Genomic DNA, 21,001 nt, shown 5'->3' on the forward strand with positions numbered 1-21,001 from the left:
CTTTTTTTACTCACCTTTGATTACACTTGATCATTATAATATTCCCTAGAAAGATGCAAAAGATCATTAAAATGTGGTCGTAATTTCTCTTTGATTTTCTTTGTCTAAAGGTTCTTACTTTGTTTACTAGTAATGTCTTCTATCATGTTTTTTTCTGGATGTCAAGTATTATCAATGTGCCTTCTTATAACTCATATATGCGTAATTGGATTTCTCTGTCTATGTTTTCACCTAGTAGAATGTGAAGCAAGAGGTTAGTTATAGTTTGAATTTGAATTTGAGATTTGTTCCTTGAATTACTATTCAATAAGTTGGTTTAGGTACTTTATAATTGTGGTACAGATGAGTTGCGATAGTGGAGGCTTGCAGGCAAATGGCTGCGACAGTGGGGATGCACTAGCGAGGATCATTTCGGTGACGGAGTCGCGGTTGTGGGAGAGCAAAGGCGAGGTTGTGGGCTCGTGTGACTTGGGAGAACAGAGGCGGGAACAAAATGGTACGTTTGGATTTGTTAATTTTTTATTATTATTATTTGTTTATGTTCTTTAATCTTTGATCTCCATCATGTATTTGATCTCTTTTCTTTAGTCTTTATACAACTCTACTATGTAAATTTTTTATTTCTAAATTATTTTCGGAGCATTAAATAAATATATTTTCTCAACTAAATTATTTAACCATTAAATAAAACATTAATTGATATGTTTCCCCTAGAACGACATTCACCACACAGTTTTGTAAATTGTAATCATAACCAATTGTTTGTACCTGATACATGCGTATTCCAGTTCTGTTATTTGGGGTAGCACTGGCATTACCAGCTTCTGATTCCTCATTTTCTCCACTGCCTACCAAATTCCTCTACCAGTCATCTCTTTCATTTTATACCCCGAACAAGGTTTCCTAAAGAATGCAAAAGTTTTCTGTCAGAACAACAGATATAATAGAGGAATATCTAGAAGGTACAAAATGAATCAATGGTACACTTTGATATTACAACAGAAAAACATGTAAGCCCCAACATGTGTTTTAAAAAAAATGGTGTGTCCCAACGCAACAAGGAATCAATGCAATTCTAGAAAAAAAATCAGCTCGCTCCAACAAGATATTTGAGGTGAAAATTTAAAACAACAAGTTGTAGCCAAATAAGTACAAATATTTAGCTAAGTTCTCATTAGAATGAAATATTTAAGGAAAGTGTTAATTGTTATTTTCCTTGATTAAGCTATAATGACTACTGTAATGCATGTTGGTGAATTGGATTGCTTACTTATTTATAGTAGTGTTTGAAACTAATTTGTTTGATGTGTTCTGAACTAGTAACTGAAGTTGTTTCATGAGTTTCAAAAGCTTGATTCATGAATTGGATTGCTTACTTCTTCATGCAGAAAATGGGATCAATGGCAGATGAATTGGATCCATGTTGAACAATCAGTAAGTCGCTGAAAATTTCTGCTGGGTTGTTCATGTCAAGCATAAGTAGAGAAGCGAGTATCAAGTTACTACTTGGGTATATTGTTAAATGAGTCCTTTGGTTACATTTTTTAAAAAGATGATGCTTCTTCCTGCCCTTCTTTATTATTAAAATTAATTCCCCTGCTCATGTATGTTGTTCGGTGTGATTATATGCTGAATATCATTCCTTGTATTTTCTCCTGTGTGAATTGATTTTGTTATTAATTTTTAAATTCTGTATAAGTGTAACTTAAATAAGTATGTGAATATTTCAGCATGATCTAGAATATGATATTGTAGTCATAAATTTACGAATTTGATATTGTTGTTATAAAGCTACTTAGTAGACTTTGTTTGTTTTCAGTTGGTGAACACAGGAAAGGAAAGGGCAAAAGTTAGCCTTCTTTTTACATGGACGGTAAGCATCTCTTTTCCTAACATAATTGTGTATAATTACTCCTAGATGTTGAAATTCTTGATTTCAGGTATTGACTTGCATGAAACATATATAAATTTTTCTTCATTTTGTTTGAGACAACTGTGACAAAGTTCAGAGTGGGGTTTTCCTGATTATCACACATATGGCTGTCATGAAACATTTAATATCTAACAATATTTGAATTAAATGTATGCTCTGGTGTATTGAGAAAAACTCATATTGCAGTTCTGAGAGCAAAATATGGTTCTTTTGTTATTTCATTGTTGCTATTAGATGGCTGTCTTCACTTGTCCCTAACTGACAAAATAATATTTTTTTCATTACTCTCTTTTTCAAAGGAAAAAAATGTCCAATTAACAATAATTTCCGCAGCTGGTGTTATGGTGCTCTAAATTTGATTATTGTACCCTTCCTAAGACTATTTCATGGTTTGGAAAACTATCTATGGCTCTGAGGTTTTTTTTCTTAAAAAAATAGATGTTAAAGGAGATAGCTTCTGACTAGAAAATCTCTAGAAAAAGGTTGAGATATGACTTTACTTGGCCATTCAGGCCTTTTTTGCCAAGTACTTCTGATTTCTGTTTTCCATGGTTGGACTATGTGCTCTTTCTTCTGCATTGCTCATATTTTGATGCTTCTCTGAATTTTCATAATGTGTTTTCTAACCAGGAAGGCAATGTTGCCAACCAGAGGGAACATCTAATTCTTCTCCTTGCCAATATTCACATTCAGAAAGCTAATAAGCAGTCTGTCTTGAAGGTATTCTGATTGTTAATTAAGGTTGTAAAGCTTTGGCTTTAACTAATCCTCTTATATAAATTTGACTTTATGATATTTGCCATCACAGTTAGAAGATGTTGTTGTGGATGAGTTAATAAGGAAGTTCTTCAAAAATTATACAAACTGGTGCAGCTTCTTGCCAAGAAAAAGCAACATTTGGTAAAATACATTTCCATTAGTCTTGTGATTTTGTTATCCTTTATGGTGTACTCTTATTTATGCTACATTAGAAAGAAAAAATATTAAGAAGAAGAGAAGTCTCCCTGTGATTTATTGTTGGTTTTGCAATGTGCAAGCTGCCTTACGTAAAACAAGAGGCTTAGCAATATGTGTATACATATATATATTTATTTATTTATTTTGCTTTAACTTTAATGCAGAAAATGTGCTTGAGAAAATACCCCATAGAATGACAATTGTGTTCATAGTTGTTTTGCATTTTGGGTTTCACAATAATTTATTTTGATGTTTTTGTCCTTTGTCTTATTGATTATAGGCTACAACTTTAGCATATTATTTGGGTTGTGTTCATTTTTGTGTTTGTGTGAGTTTTTGGATTTTTCATTAACTTTACTGTATAATTATTTATTTTACAGCAATTTTATAGTCTAATTATTGATTATGAGCTCTCTTTTTGTTGTTTGGTTTGATAGTACTGATACTTTACAAGGATGATTGGCCTAGCTGTTGATTATCGTCCATGATTCATTCTATAATTAAGATAGAAAGTATACTTTTTAGTTTGGAAAATTACAAGAGATGAACATCCATACTCTAATTTTAGTCTTACAAGAGATGTGTATATGTTATTTTCATTATAAATTCTATCTTATGTTGTTTATCCTTATACAATGCAGATGCTAAAGAAGCTAAGCAAACAATTACGTGGCGAGGATTGGAATTGGAACAACTTAAACATATTATGTTGGGCAATAGGGTCTATATTTGGTTCAAAGATGGAATAATAGGTACATTTTTCAACTTACCTTATAAATGTTATTTCTACTCATTTTTTGTTTGTTATCAATGTTTATACTTTCTCATTCAACTATAAATAGTAACATGTCTTGTAAAATTGAATATGCAGTATAGAAAAGGTGGAAAGGATTTGGACTAAAAGCTTCTGCAGCAATACCTGCTAGAAACTCTCCATTCGCTCCTATTGCTAGAAGATCTCTATCCAAAATGAGACAGTGGGAAGTTTATGCAAGGTTATACCGTATAATTTTGTAATTTATATGGACTATAGTAGTATGGAGTAATATGGATTAGTTTCAAAAATCTTTCTATGTTTTATTTTTGTTGTTTGTATGCTTATGTATGATCTCATGGTTTGGGTGAGTTTCTTGATTTCACTTGAATAATTTTCCTTATACACATGAAAGTTTGTGGAATAAGTCTTTTTTTTTTCTTTGTTTACATTGAAATGATTAACTAAGCATTCAAATCTTTTTGTCTGTGTGTTAATCCTCAATATAGTATCAAGTGTTTGTGTCTGTGTTCCTTTGATTTCTTTGCTCCACATTGACTTGTGGGTGTGCTTTTCTTATATTCTTCTTGTGAAAACATATTTGAATGTTTTTTTTTATTCACCAATCTTCCTTTTTACCAAATACCCCTTTCAATCCGCGGTTCTGGATCTGGCATTCTTGGTCTATGTACTTGTTGTTTTTGTGATACTCATGGTGACTTATGCTCTGGTTTCGAATAGCGTTGGGGTTAGGAGATTGGGTTCGTATGAGGCCTTGGCCACTGCTACTCCACTTGACCATAATCACATTCAGATGAAGTCCATGGATGGCACCCAAGCTTAGCCTTGGCCCCAGAAGTTGAAGAAGAAAGCTTAGAACTTTTTGTTCATTTGAAGTAAGTAAATAAGCTTCTTTTCCAAACTCTTTTCCTTTAGATCTCAAATTTTGTATACAATATAGATTTAGCATTTGCAAATTTTGAACTCAAAGCTTAGAACTTTCTTCATTATTTATATACTTCCATAAATTTATTTGTAAGACATGATGTTTATTAATGAAATCAAAGCAATTAAGTCTTGGGTGTAGGCTATATGCAATTAAATTCAAGTTAAATTTATGTCTCATGTCATATATAAGCTATTCCATATACTCTGTAGTTTCATTGAGTGAGGTATTTGCTCTTCAAGTTTGTTGATTTTATTTACTTTTGAAACCTGCAACTTGCTTTCCATCTCCAAAATCAAGATATTCATCACATTCAATTAATGCCAATGTTTTTGTAACTTTCATGGTTTTCATCACTTTGTTTTAATAGGCTTTATGTGTATTGAGCTCCACTAAATACAATTCCAGATAATAATGTAGCAGAGTTGCAAAGAAAACCCCTATTTTTGGTGGGAAAACTGGAGTTTATTCACAGGTTGATTGCCCAATTTGCACAAGCTTGATGTGCCCCAATTCATCAGGTGTATTGACTATTTGTAGTTTTGGCTCACAATGCTTAAATCTTGTTTATTTTTCTGTTACTAGTGATCTGAATAGAGATAGTTTATTGGAATTTAATAAAGCACTAATACAAATTAGGAAGCTTTTCTTGGTTGCAGAATACTTAAGCACAACCACCATGAGAGCTTGGACAGTTGTATAAGTTCAGAATGGGAACCCAGGTTAGCAAGAATATATATAGAAAATTCAGATTGTATTTTACTGTTTAGAACATATATATTTCACATGGAAAAAGTAAACTATTTCTTACTTTTGAACTTGGGAGTGGTACAAAAATACACATATGTTTAGACTAAGATGTCTAAGTATCAATGAGAGCATTTTCGTTTTTTTCAAATGTCAAAATTCCTTTATACCTTACTGGTAGAGAAGTTGTTCTTGGTCATTGAAATTTACAAAACATTCTATATATATATTTTCCTATTTACTCAAGGATGAAACTTGTGTATATAAATTTATCTACTTGAATCTCTGAGACAAAGTTCAGAAATTCGATCATTGTGATATTTTTGCTGAAAGCTTTTATACAAATAGTATGGATTGTGCATAACTAGATAATAACTAGTCCATTTATACCTGAAGCTCTTCTGCATAGGATAGATAATTGATAGGTAAGACATATATTTCTGTCTTGCCTTTATTAACATATATTATATACATTACTCATGTCTTGCCTTCATAAAAAAATGAATGATGTTTTCATCCTCATATTAGAGCTGTTCAGGCCATATCTCGAGTAGCTTATTTTACTACTTTTGAAGGTACTCTTCTTCTTCTTCTTCTTCTTCTTCTTCTTCTTCTTCTTCTTCTTCTTCTTCTTCTTCTTCTTCTTCTTCTTCTTCTTCTTCTTCTTTTTATATATAGATGATTATATATCTAGGTAGGTCAAGTGTTAATTAGTTTTCCAGTAAATAAATGCAGGACTTGATTCTTCTTCTAGTAGTGTGGGTAGTATTACCTCAGATGTCTCATCAACTGCCAAGAAGAGTCGATTCCCAGACCTCACAGGTTTTTGCCACTCTTTTTTACTTCCTACTTTCACTGTTATACCTTTTGTTTCAAGATTTAGAGTCTTGAGATGCCTAAACTTATTATGAATCCCAATACCAAGAGTCTATGTATATATACATATCAGCATATTGATAGATATAACAATAAAAATAAGCTACTAATATTACCAACTATTCTTGATGGTGATACTTTGAGCTTTTCAGGTGAAACCAACAGAAATTCTCTTGAAGCCATGGTGAGTCCTTTGTATATTTATACTCATACATATTCCATTAAGCTTCTTATTAATATAAACTAATATGTGTTAATAAATCTGCACTTTTTCAGGTGAAGAGCACAGGAAAAGAATCATTACAATGGGGTGAGTGTGAGAGCAGCTTTATTAGCTCAATGTTCTTAATTACTTGAAAACCATTTAAAACTCACTCTGTTTGTGTTCTTGCTTATACATATATATATATGGCAGGACTGGCTGGTGGAGTGTATTCAGGTCTCACCTATGGACTGGCCGAAGCTCGAGGAGCTCATGATTGGGTAAGACAGACCACTCTGAGTTATTATTTTCAACTATAAAAGTGTATGATTATGATCGCCATATCATATGTGGTAGTGATTGAATGAATACTTATTACTACTTAGAATTATAATGAATTTGAATATGTATTTACGTTTGATAATGAAAAGTGTATTTATTTCTCTCCGTGGTATCATGATCCAAGCTAAAATTTCTGTAATTTTGCACCCGTAACCTCAATTTGAGATATTACTTTGTTGTGATATGACTTATGTGCATTAAAATACATCTCACTTATCAATAGAAGCAAACCACTCAAAAAATTTCTTTTGGAACATTGTATGCGGTGTCCTCTCTTGGAAATAATTTCCATAGCATTTTTCTTGAAGTAATTTGTGATGCTAGATAATAACAATAAAATATTTCTGTGTTTATTTTGCCGGTGTGACAAGCGAAATAGAAAAGGATACTTAATTTTGAAGGCTTTGTGTTGGACAGCTGTAGAATATTTTGTGCTGAAAGTAGTAACTTTTCAATATGTTGAATATTTAAGACTACTTGAATACTTAAAGAACATTTTGTTGTTGATGACAGTGTTGAATGTTTTAAACTAATTTGTGGATTGTTAATACAATGTTGAATGTTTTTACTTTTTGTTATTTGAAAATCAAGTTCATTTGATGATGCTAGTATATATTCAAAAGCTAATTTTAATTATATAAATAAAAAATAAAAATATAATAGAATAAATTAGTGTTATATAAATGAATATATAATGAGAATTTAAACATATCTAAATATTAAAATAATACGAAAAATGTGTTATAATATCTATTACAATAACACTTTTTATAAGTAAAGACTTTTGTTATGCAAACTTCATTATATAACACAAAAAATGTGTTAAAATAATACGAAAAATGTGTTATAATATCTATTACAATAACACTTTTTATAAGTAAAGAATTTTGTTATGCAAACTTCATTATATAACACAAAAAATGTGTTATACTAAAGTGTAGTATAACACAAAACATGTGTTATACTGAAGTGTAGTATAACACAAATTTATAAGTATTGAAATGTGTTATATAATCGACTATAAATAATATAATTAAACACTTATCTATTTATTAAAATAACACAGAAAATGTGTTATCGTTGACAGTATAATAACACATATGTATAACAATGATAAAGTGTTATGTAAAGTACCCTGACCTACGATAACATAGTCGGTCTAAACACGTCAAAAAGTGTTATGGTATGTTTTGATAACACATTTTTGATCTTATTAAAAGCATTTTTTCTTATAGTGTGAGGAGGTTGGTCATGGCATTATCACCCATCTCTACCTGTTGACTTTTTCTTGTCTCGCTTTCTTTCTATTTTTCTTGACACTCTTTTCAATCTCAAGGTCAATCAGAATAAGTTGAGATGATCTCAATCGTTGCATAGAATGTCAATTTCCTTCAAAATAAGCAAACTAACAAACAAATTAGAAACTTGATTTCAAAATAATAAATAGTGAATTAATATTAACAAATAAATTCTTAAAGATTGGTCCCCGGAAACGATGCCAAAAAATTGTTATTGATTTTATCAACCTTACACAAGAGCACGTTTTATAACATGTAATATGTTAAAATCGATCCCACAGAGACTAATCTTTAAGTTGTTAATTATCAAACACTTTTTTTCTTTCAATCCAAAGTTAAAATAATAATTCAAGAAAATAAATAAAAGTAAATTAAGATTCAAGAAAATCAATTAATTGCAAATTAAGAATTCAAATAATCAACAAAAATCTAGGTCATTAATTTCCCCTATATTCTTCCATAAGAATCTTCCATCATATTTAATTTAATATTCTAATTGCTAATCTAGGGTTCCTACGTATTCACAAGGTTCTTCCAAATCACAAGTAAATCTAACCAATTGATTGTTTCCAATATTCCTATACAGAATTTAAATCTATTAATAATATTAATTTTAGCCAAAATTTGACTACCTAGGGTGATTAGGTATATTTCAAAGTTAATCATTTTTTGATAAGCTTTAATCACAAATCAATATAAACAATTAAAATGAACATCAAAATAAAGATTAAAAAGAAAACTTATTCATAAACATAGGGTTCCATTAAACCCTAGAAATTAAATTAGTTCATCATCTTAAAGCAAAATACCAAACAATAATAACAATTCATGGTTTGAAATTCAAAAGAAAAAGATAAAATAAAGAAGAAGAAGAAGAAGAAAATGAAACTAGGAGTGATGATTTGTCTTCAATCTTTAAAATTCAATCTTCACTTGTATTTGTTTCCCAAAAGACTTGCTCTCCATGTTCAGATCTGATCTCATATGATAACTCTAGTCAAAATTATGAATCCCCCCTTAAATGGGCTTTAAAAAAGTCTTTAAATAAGCTTAAGTTGTGACACCACAAACCGAGTTAATAATAAAGTTGAATGAAAAATGTTTGCTCAACTTCAAACTTTATATTTTTTTTATGAAATTTCCATTATAAATACCAAATTAATTTTTAACAATAAAACTTAAAGAAAATAAACCTAAAACACATTAAACTAATCAAAATCCTTAGAAAAAATAATGAAAAATAATCCTCTAAAAGTGGTGTTCATTAATATTATTTTCTAAGGTGCTCACCATTACAGCAACATGGAATCAATTCCCCATTTAGTTGAGCTATTTTATAGGTGACTGGTTGTAATATGTGTTCAACCTAACAAGTTCTTTCCCAATTTGGTGTTAAAACTCCTACGAATGGGTCGCGAGTATTCAAGAAGACTTGTCGCAGAACCAGATCTCCAACTGTAAATTTTCTATCTTTGACTTTGGAATTGAACTATCAAGCAACTTTTTGCTGGTAGGATGTCATTAGTAGGTTGGCTTGTTCCCTTCTTTCTTTGTTCAAATCTAAGGTATCTGCTAGAAATTGATGATTTTGATCTTGATTGTAGGCAATTCGTCTGTGCATTGGAGGATTGAGCTGGACAAGCAACATGGCTTCAAACTCATTCATTTTTTTTTCAAGAAAATATTCTTGTTTTATTAGATATTTAATTAGGCTAAAACTCTTGTCTGCAATACAAGTTGTTTTCTTATACACTCTATCTTTTGGTATGAGATAATCTTTACACATGAAAAGTAATCTTTAATATCTCATGTTTGGTACAAGGTTTATCTTTTATCAATCTTAGGAATATTAATCATCTAAGAATCAATTAATTCCATGAAAGAGTAATCTAAATTTCAAATATTCCCCTTAATCATAATACATTGGGGCCCACATATACTTAATTAAAAAATAATTACGTAATAATAATATAATTATTTTTCAAAAAAATTAATTTTATATTTATTGAAAATTTAATTTTTTTTAATAATAATGTGATTCAATTGACACGAATCCAACCAAATATTCCAATGCACTAATTATTTTTTCCTAATAATAATGTAATTCAATTGACACGAATCCAACCAAATATTCTCATGCACTATCGAACATTATTGGGGTAAGTGGTTAGAACAACAACAACAACAATGGAGAATAGTGCTATAGGAAAATAACATAAATTAGAGAAAATAATAAACACAAAAGGCTTGCCAAAATAAGAAATTTCTCTCCAAAACATTTATTACAAACTACTATGAATAAAGCTTGAGGTTTCTACACTTGGAATAAGGAGTGGATTATAATAAGTCTTTGATCTTTGACTTTGCAATCTTTTCTTGATAAAGATCTTGAAGAAAAATTAGGAATCTTGGAAAACGAGAGAGGAAGAGAGTTTAGAGAGAGATTAGATAGGAGTGATCAACTCTCAAAAAATCTATAAAAAAAATAGGTTAGGCATCATCATTAGGTAAAAAAAAAAAAAAAGAATTAGACATTTTTAAAATACATTTTGGAGCCTAAAAGTAACTTTTACATACAGTAAGTGTCGACACGTAGCCAACTATTTGGTGATGCATCACCACATAGGTGAAACGTGACCTAGGTACAGGTGACATGTCGTATGTTGCTTTTCCAGCATACGACCAAATGGCTAGGTGACATGTTCCCAACAAAGTGGTGATATGTGGCCTCTAGGCCTAGTCAACTTGCTCAAAGTCAACCTTGAACAACTCAAAACGTTCCCAAACTTTTTGGGATATTTAGATACCTCATTGTACCACTTTAGACCCACAAATCAATTTTTAAATACATACAACAAAAAGTCATATTTTTACATCACCATTATATAAAATCGTTAAGTGTTTTGCACTATACTAATCATAACAAATATAGTTTACAATTTCTAGACAATCTTCTCATTAATATTCTTCTTAATTAGATAGTTTTGAATTCCTCATACCAAGTGTTTAATTTTTACATTAGCATCTCTTTTTCATGTTAGTCACAACTCACAATGATAATAAAGCGTCCTATAAATTGACTAAACATGCTATGTGGCTAGATAAACTAATTTTGTTGTGAGAAATCCATGTTTTAGTTTATAACTAGATATAAGTAACGTGCAATGCACGTTTTCTTAGTTTTATTTATAGAATTTATAAATTATTTTTATTAAATTTGTATCATCGTCATATATATTTCAAATAAATAAATAATATTATATATAAGAGAGTGACATAAACATATTAAATGAAAAATTAAACCAAAAAATTGTTTATGTTTTTTTTTCAAAATATGATAACCTTTTAAATATAAATGATACTTTTTTTTAATAAAAGTTAAGATTATATATTATATATTTTTATTATAATGATATTTTATAATATTTAATTTATATTAATATAAGTATTAAAGATCTAGTCTTGTATAATAATAATATTTTAATTCATATTAATACAATTAGTAAAAAATTAGGATTATATATATTATCATAATAATATTTTATAACATTTACATTTATATTAATATTGTTTCCCTAAATATTAGCATGATGACGTGGCGCATTAAAAAGGCATCTGAACAACACGTGATTGATCATTAATGAGGGTCTGGTCAGCCTACGACTAGGTTATTAGAAGAAACTCTACAACTCAACAGACAAAGGGGTGTGTTGAGCAGCAGGGAAAGAAGATGGATGGAAACATGCGACCAGATCCAATACGGTTATAATTTAGATATTTCATGAATATTTATATGTAAAGTATTATTTAAATTATTATGCTTGTAACGCAAGTTAAGGATGACCCATGGCCCATATGTACATCCATGAGCCTATAAATAGGACTCATAGGATTTATTTATTTCATACGCTAGAAGTTATACTCAGAGAGAGCTAAGGTGTTTCTATACATGATCTTTGTAACCATCTTCGGAACTTGTGAAACTTAGTGAGCCCTAATTTACTAATCATAGGTTTTGTAGTATTTTATATAAATAAAAACACTAAGTGGGCGTAGGTCATTACCAATCATCAAGGCCGAACCACTATAAAACCTTGTGTCGCTTGTTATATTTGATTCAACTCATTACTTTTCATATCGTTTTCGTGACTCTGTGTTGTTGACCAAATCAAGGGTCAACATTTTGGTGCTTTCATTGAGAGTTGAACTTAAGGATCTCAAGAAAAAACAAATGGCTAAGAACACCAGGAGAACGAGTCAAGCTGAACAGACTATGGAGAATCCACCAAATCCACCTCCTCCACCAGGAGTGACAGATGAGGAGCCACAGGTGGAATTGGAAGAGGAAGTAGAGGAGATGGACGCTTGAACCCTGCAAACATCCCTTGGATTGTTGCAGGACGAGTTAGCCCCCTTAACAACTAACCAAGAAAATGTGGCTGAGACAATGGTGATGCAACAGATGGAGATCGACCAGCAGCGGCGAGAATTAAACAAGACACAGGCGGACATGGATCGTTGATAAAGAGACACAACAGTGGCCTTAGAAGTAGTTATTCAGTTGGCTCGAGGACTGCCACCTGCACAAAGCCCCCAACTAGACTTACTATTGAATCCTTATCCTCATCAAAACCCACAATGTCCTCCAAACCCACAAAACCCGAGAAATTCACAGCAACCGGAATAACACCAAGCTGCCCAGCATGAAAGATAGCCTCTGAATCTTGGTAGAAATAATGAGCAGCATCAACCCTCTTATGCTGGTTGAGGTAGCATACAATAGCACCGACATAATAGGGACAAGCAGTGTCCCAGAAGCCCTAGACACCTCGCAACAGACGAGCAGGTCTTACTCGACAGGGAACAGGTTCCCTCAGGAAGCAGGAGGCAGCCAGACTTAAGCTATGCGGTCTAGGATCCCTAATGACAGAAAAACGTCTCAGGACCCAACAGCCAGTGCAAGCTTCCTCCTGTTTACCGAGATGGGTTGGGAAGAAGAGAGGGGGACAGTGCATATAGCAGGTCGCGTACCCACAAGTCGCAGTTTAGAGGCGACCATAATTACAATGAAGGGGACTCCAGTTATCATCGAAGAAATTCCTGTCAGCAGCAAGAGCAAAGGTTTGGGCAAGAAATCCCTCCTTTAATGGATAATCGACCAGCAAGTCAGAACGCAGGGGGGCAGCCCAAGCATCCTAACGTCTTTAATCGGCTGGGAGCAAGTGAGCGGAGATAAAGAGACGAGGATTTAAGGGATATACTCAATGAACGAAGAGAAAGACACGATGAGTATGTCCCACCTGCGGCGGTTGCTCTCAACCCTACTATACCAGTTGTTGTTCAGGCCTAAATAAACACTTTGAACCAAGCAGTACAACAGTTCGTCAGAAATAAAACTTCCCATATAGATTATGTAATGCCCTACTACCCAGGGACCGTTACGGTGTGCATTTTAAATAGTGCTAAACTTGTTAATCGAGTCATTTGGCCATAATCGTGTAACTAGGTATGATTAACAGTTTAGGGTTAAAATTTTTGGTTAAGATACAATGTTTCACTAAAACGTTTATTCTATACATTGGGATCCCAAAAATATAATTTAAAGGTTAATTACAATAAAATATTTACAACCAGCCGACCTAAGCGTCAAAATAGGGTTTAACCCTAGTTCCTCTTTAAACCCTCGGTCGTGGTGGTCGAGCAGCTGGATAAGTACACATCGTCACCTAAGCTCTCCAACTCAAGGATGGTCCAGCTTTATTTTGCCTTTACCTGCACCACATAGCACTCGTGAGCCGAAGCTCAACAAGAAAACTCAATATGCTCGTGAACAGTAATAACATGTTACTAAATCATAATAGGCATGCCTAGCAATAATAGCCTTAATCATGCATGCAAATAAGTCCAAATAATGGTTGTAGGCCCTGCCCTTTGTATAGATGATTTATGGGCCCTGCCCTTTGTATTGATGACTATCAAGTCATAATGAGAATAGATGGCCAATGTGTCCATCTAAAATAAGTGACTCAAATAAGTGACAATTAAGTCACGCTCTGGGGCTCCGTACCCTAATCAGATGAGTGAATATCACTTTATGATTTTGGTAATCATATTGGGGCTTGTAGCCCTAATCAGATGACTGAGTCAGACTTTGGGCTCCGCACCCTAATCAGATAAGTGACTAATGAGTGACTCGCGAACTTGGGCTCAACACCCATAGCCATGTGATGTTGCAGTCACCTAAGCCTTTTGGCCCTATTTCTAATTAACTAGCCTTTAGACTAGACAAGCACTTTTAATTTTCATCGAACTTGAGGTCGGTCAAGCATTAATGTTCACGATGATTCATTCAATGCTTATGTTCATTAGATCTAGTCATTTCAGCTTGTGTTGAACACATCAATGTCGTTCTTGACTCTTAAGCCAATGCCATATGACTCGTGCTGATTTCTGACTTCGTGTTCTTCGAGTTTCAAAGCTCCAAATTTGACCCCAACCTATCCAAATCTCAAAATTAAAGTTTCCAAACATCCTAATCTTCCAAAACCAATCAAACCCAAGCTTCAATTCATCCAAAAACTCATCAAAACATAAAATCCAATCAAATCTTAAAAGCTTTAAAACTTAAGAACTTAAAACTTGGATTACCTCTGATTAAGTTGTTTCCCATCTAAATCCTCTGGCTAATAAGCTTCTAATCTTCCCTAGAATCTCTATGCCTCAATCCTCGCTTGAATCCGAGTCCTAGAACTCAAGTTTCCTTCGAAAATGCGATCGCATGACGAAAAGGGAACAAGAGGAAGAGAATGTTCTGAACGTTCTTTTATAATTCTAACAGGTTACTTCAAACTTAAGTAACCTCAAGAAAATCCTAATGCTCGGGGTCCCGAAAATGCTCCCGGGGGTAAAATAGTCAAAATTCCCAGAATTTCCCCCTGATCTCACTAACACTCAGTTTATCATCAAATATTTATTCTCATTACCCAATATCCCGGTAATGTGATAAATACCCATTGACTCACTCCGAGTCAACTATGAATCCCGTTGTGACTTTCCCACTAGCTTACCTCCTAGGATCGTCTCATGTTGAGTAGCCCTAGCATAACCAAATAATAATGAAGCACCACACACATGCCCCATATATGCCAAATATACCTAAAATGGCCAAAATATGAAAATCACCCAATTAATCAGAAATTGGTTCACATGCATATTTAATACACCTAAACATGCATATAATCATTCAATTGCATAATAAATCAATTATGGCCCTCCCGTCCTCCTAATCAAGGCCTTAAGCCTTATTAGGAAATTTGGGTCATTATAGATTATGACTGGAGAAAGGGCACCCCATTTATCAACAGAATCGCCATGGCCGAAATTGCGAGCAAGTTCAAAATACCAATGCTGCCCAGCTTTACTGGAAAGGAAGACCCAGTATCTCATGTGAACAAATTTGAGATACAAATGGACATCCAGAAGGTGTCTGACGATGCTAGATGCAAGATCTTTCCTGCTACTTTGTCTGATAATGCTCAGGACTGGTACTTTAAATTTCCACCGGCCAGCATAGTGTCATGGAAAATGTTTGTAAAAGAATTTTACGGACAATTTTATGTTGGTCGGATACATCCGATAGAGGCCAACCAACTAGTCGATATAAGGAAAAAAGAAGGAGAACCCATTAAAGAGTACATTCAGAGGTTCATGCAGCAGCCCCTCGAGCCACATCAGTTGGAGATGAGGGAGAAATGATGGCCATTATCGCATGGGTGCAAAGCCAATCTCCACTCTGGAGCAGCCTAAGAAAAAAATGGAGTCAAAAGTACTCAAGAATTCTTGGATCGAGTAGACAAGTACATATTTTTGGAGGAGGCTATTGCCAATGAAGGAAAGTCTCCGAAGGCCAACCAGGGTAAAAAGAATAATCGACCAAGGATGTTAGTGGGTCTAGCAAACCCAACAATAATAATAACAAAAATGGAGGAAAAAGGGCAAACATTGAGCAGACGATGTCTGATAACAAGCGTCCTAAGCAGAATAGGTTTACCAATTACACAACCCTGGTCGACAGCCGAGCGGAAGTGTATCAGGCCTCCCATAACACTGTCTCTTTCAGGCGACCAGCCCCAATCAGGGAGGACATTTCCAAGCGAGACACAACAAATTTTTTTCGCTTCCACAATGATTACGACCATGATACAAACGAATGCAACCAGCTAAAGGACGAGATTGAGTTCCATATACGACAAGGACATTTGAGGAGATATATATGAGCAGGGGATAATTTCCAACAAGGAGCTAATGGAGGCAATGAGCAGGCACGTACACGCCAATGCTCGCCTCCTCGACAACCAGCCTCAGTTGCGGGCACCCTGCTCACTATCCATGGTGGACCACACTTAGCTGGTGACAGTGGCAAGGGCAGAGAGAGATATGTGCGGACCCTATGTCACGAACAAGACATTGAAATGCTAAACGTCAAAGAGTGAACTCCCAAAAAATCTCTAACAGAAGAAGAGAGTATAGCCTTCTCCAACCTGGACGCACAACATGTCAGATTCCCCCATTTAGATCCCATGGTTGTGGATGTTCAAATTTCCAACATGATGGTAAAGCGAGTGTTGGTAGATACTGGAAGCTCGGTGAACATTATCTATAAATCGTTGTTAGAAAGAATGAAACTGTCAACACAAGATTTAGAACAATGCAACCAAACCATCTATGGTTTCTCCAGTGAAGGACTCGAACGAACAGGGTCAATCAGACTCTCAGTCACCACAGGAACAACACCTGTGAACAGGACATTACTCACTACTTTTATAGTAGTTGATTTTTCGCCCGCGTATAATGTTGTGATTGGAAGACCTATCCTAGTAGAGCTACGAGCAGTAACTTCAATATGGCATCTAGCTATGAAGTTTCCAACAAATGCGGGAATCGGATGCGTGTTGGGAAACCAACGGGAAGCTAGAGAATGTTATAACTCTTTGATTACCAAAGCAATAAAGTGTGGATTAGGAAAGGTTGCTGGTAATAAACGAGACACATGCCTAATCAGGTGAACAAGTCACCAAATAGGGTGTTTCCCAAAGTGAGGATGAAGACATATATTGCTTTGGGGATTTTGAAGAAGACATAGGGCCCATGGAGGATCTCGAGGAGATCTAGTTAGAAGAAAAAGAACTGACCAGAGTTGTGAAAGTCGGTAAAAACTTAGAAACAACACTCAAAGAAAAGTTGGTGGAGTTTTTGCCTGGTCGCATAAAGACATGGTGGGGATTGACCCAGCAATTATCAGCTATGTTCTTAACATAGACAAAAACCACCCATCGGTTCAACAAAAAAGAAGGCTGCTCTACAAATACAGATCTAAAGCCTTATAAGAAGTTGTCTAAAAGCTAAAGGAAAATGGATTCATCAAGGTAGCGTTTTATCCATTATGGGTCTCTAATCCCGTATTGGTCCCTAAACCAAATGGTGAGTAGAGGATCTACATGGATTTCATAGACCTTAATAAAGCCTACTCGAAAGATTGTTTCCCACTCCCAAGGATCGACCAGCTACATCAAGGCATGAAATTCTATCATTCATGGATGTGTACTCTAGCTATAATCAAATTAGTATGCATCCGCCTGATGAGGAACATTCCAGCTTTCAAATAGATACAAGGCTTTACTGTTACAAGGCAATGCCTTTCTGTTTGAAAAACACAGGTGCAATTTACCAACGACTAGTAAATCACATGTTCAAAGACCAGATCAGTAATAACATGGAGGTTTATGTTGATGACATGTTGTTCAAGTTGAAAAAAGTTGGTGAGCACGTCAAGGACCTTCAAGAATGCTTCAACATCTTGAAAAAATATCAGATGAAGCTTAACCCTCTCAAGTGTTCCTTTGGAGTAGAATCAGGAAAATCTTTTAGATTCATAGTAAACTCACGAGGAATTGAAGCCAATCCTGAAAAAATCTGAGCACTAATCGAGATGCAATCACCAGATAAAATTAAAGATGTACAAAGACTAACAGGAAGAATTGTTGCCCTGAGTAGATTTATATCCAAATCTACGGACAAGTGTATCCCGTTTTTTAATCTACTCAAAGGAAACAAAAAATTTGAATGGACAGAATAGTGCGAACGGGCTTTTCAAGCACTTAAAAACCACATTTCGTGACCATCCATTCTGTCCACAATGGTCGAAAGAGAAACTTTGTACATCAACCTAGCCATAACAGAGAATGCTGCCAGTGCTATTTTAATTAGAGAAGAAAACATCATCCAAAAGACAATATACTATATAAGTAAAAGGCTAGTGGGAGCAGAATTACGTTATCCACCTATAGAGAAATTGGCTTACTACCTAATACTGGCATCGAGAAAGTTGTGACCCTACTTCCAAGCCCACCCCATAATAGTTTATACCGACCAGCCACTACAGCAAATCTTGGAAAAACCAAAAGCCACTAGTCGACTATTAAAATGGGCAGTGGAGTTAGAGCAATTCGAAATTTCTTATTCAACATGAGCAGCAATAAAGGGACAAGCCTTAGCAGACTTTGTAGCTGAATTCACTAGACTCCCAACCGACGAGTAGATTGTAAAGCCTGATGCCCAAACTCCGACCTGGAAACTGTTCTTGGACAGATCCTCAAATGAGCATAACTCAGGGGTAGGAATAATTCTTATAACTCCTGAGGGACATCGATTTCACTGCGCAATAAGAATTAATTTTAATGCCTCCAACAATGAAGCAGAATACGAAGCATTGCTCGCAGGTTTGAGACTAGATAGAAATTGGAATGAAAATACAATGACTCCCAACTAGTCGTTAATCAAATAATCATATAATATTAGAGCAAGGGTCTTAATATGGTCACATATCTAAACAAGGAAAATGACTTGTTAGCCCAGTTTGAAAAGTATACTTTTAGCAAGAACCTTACAACCAAAACTCCAATGCTAATGCCTTAGCCAAATTAGCAAGCACCAAGGATGCCGACACGCTGAGTATATGTCAGTCGAACGCTTATCAGCTCCTAACTTTCAAGTAGAAGAATTGTCCCAAGTAATACAAGTAGCTGACACTTGAATGACTCCCATAATTCAATATCTCGAACATGGATTGTTACCAGCAAACAGAAATAAGTCGAGAACACTACAAAGGCAATCGACTCAATTTATCCTGATCGATCAAATTTTGTATCGGCGAGGGTACTCTATGCCCTTATTGAGATGTATTTCCAAGGAAAAAGATAAGGAAATGATGCGAGAAGTACATGAGGGGTTTTGTGGAGATCACACTGGGGGCAAAGATTAGCAAAGAAAATTCTACGATAAGGGTATTTCTAGCCTACTATGATCGAGGATTCTATGGAGTTTGTTAAAAAATGAGATAAATGTCAAAGATTCTCCAAAATACTTCGAGCATCCCCAAATGAGCTTAAATAAATGCAAAGCCTGTGCCCATTTGTGGTTTGGGGAATAGACTTGATCGGATCTTTGCCTACAGGAAAAGGAAGTGTCAAATACACAGTAGTTGTTGTTGACTACTTTCCTAAGTGGGTAGAGGCTTAACAACTCGCAATAATCATGACCAAGAAAGTGGTGGATTTCATTATAAAAAACATTGTATGCCAATATGGATTGCCAAAAGAGATTGTATTAGATAATGGCACACAATTTGATAGCGAACTATTCACAGATTTTTGCGAACAACATTGTATAACGAAAAGATTTTCATCAGTAGCCCATCCACAAGTGAACAGACAAGTTGAAGCTATGAATAAAATGCTAAAAGACACACTAAAGAAAAGACTCGAATAGGCAAAAGGAGCATGGCCAAAAGAATTACCCGAGGTACTCTAGTCGTACAGAACAACACATCGAACAACAATAGACCATACACCATTTTCTATGGCATATGAGTATGAAGCCATGTTACCAGTCGAGTTAGATCCCCCCTCTCATAGAAGGTTAACTTACGACCAGAGTACAAAAAACCAATTACTGATGGAATCTTTGGACTCAATAGATGAAAGGTGCGAGCAAGCCCAATTACGAGTTACAGCTTATCAGCAAAATGTCGCTCGATATTTAAACTCTAAAGTGCGTGAAAGAAAGTTTGACGTAGGAGTTTTGATATTTCGATGAGTTTTTCTCAATACTCGCTACCAAGCTGTAGGAGTACTCGGACCAAACTAGGAAGGTCTGTATCAAATTGAAGAAGTTCTTCAACCAGGCACATACAATCTTGCTCGCTTAAACAAAAATCTCGTTCCTCGCTATTGGAATTGAGAACTCCTGCACAAGTATTATCAATGAACATTTCTTTTTAAAGATTTGGCTTGTATTTAGTTTTACTGTTTACAAGTTTTTAAACAAGGGCTGGCCAGTTAGATGACTGGTCACTTATAAGTGTAAGACAAATTTTGATCACTCATATAGACACAAATTTTTGTCCATTTTTTACAAGAAATAAAAGGAACTATTGTTGGGAATTGTGCCTTTAAAGCAATTGTAGTAGAAAATGATTTTAATGAAATAAATAAATGGATTAAATGATTGTATATTTGTAGCTTATGTACTATATTATTGTTAATAATATTAAGTAAATATCATAAAATTCTCAAGTTCTTCTATGTGGTCTCAATCTCATATTGCTATGAGAGGATCAAGATTGAGTTAATGAACTTAAATAGTTCGCAGTAAAATAAAGTTATGGAATCTTAAGATTAATTACTGCTAGTACGCTCCACTAGTATTATGAATACATGTGACCTAGATCCAGGTTACTAGTGTAGTAGAACACATTAGTGGAGGTACTTTGCATGCTGAGAGTGTGTAGAATTAGACCAGATGTGATTTAATAATACTTGTTTAAATACCGTTTCGTAGTATTCTAAAACACATCAACTAATGATCATATACAAACTGATCTTAATCC

General features: G+C 34.2%; 1 long non-coding RNA gene across 1 annotated transcript; it reads left to right on the top strand.

Annotated features, from left to right (window-relative positions):
- Positions 1-1,299: 1,299 nt before the first annotated feature.
- Positions 1,300-2,355, top strand: LOC133816070 (uncharacterized). The gene is made up of 2 exons (XR_009884999.1): positions 1,300-1,434; positions 1,820-2,355. It is a non-coding gene; the product is annotated as an uncharacterized LOC133816070 (long non-coding RNA).
- Positions 2,356-21,001: the final 18,646 nt, after the last annotated feature.

This window comes from Humulus lupulus, chromosome 2 (assembly GCF_963169125.1).
Source record: "Humulus lupulus chromosome 2, drHumLupu1.1, whole genome shotgun sequence".
Classification (NCBI taxonomy): Eukaryota; Viridiplantae; Streptophyta; class Magnoliopsida; order Rosales; family Cannabaceae; genus Humulus; species Humulus lupulus.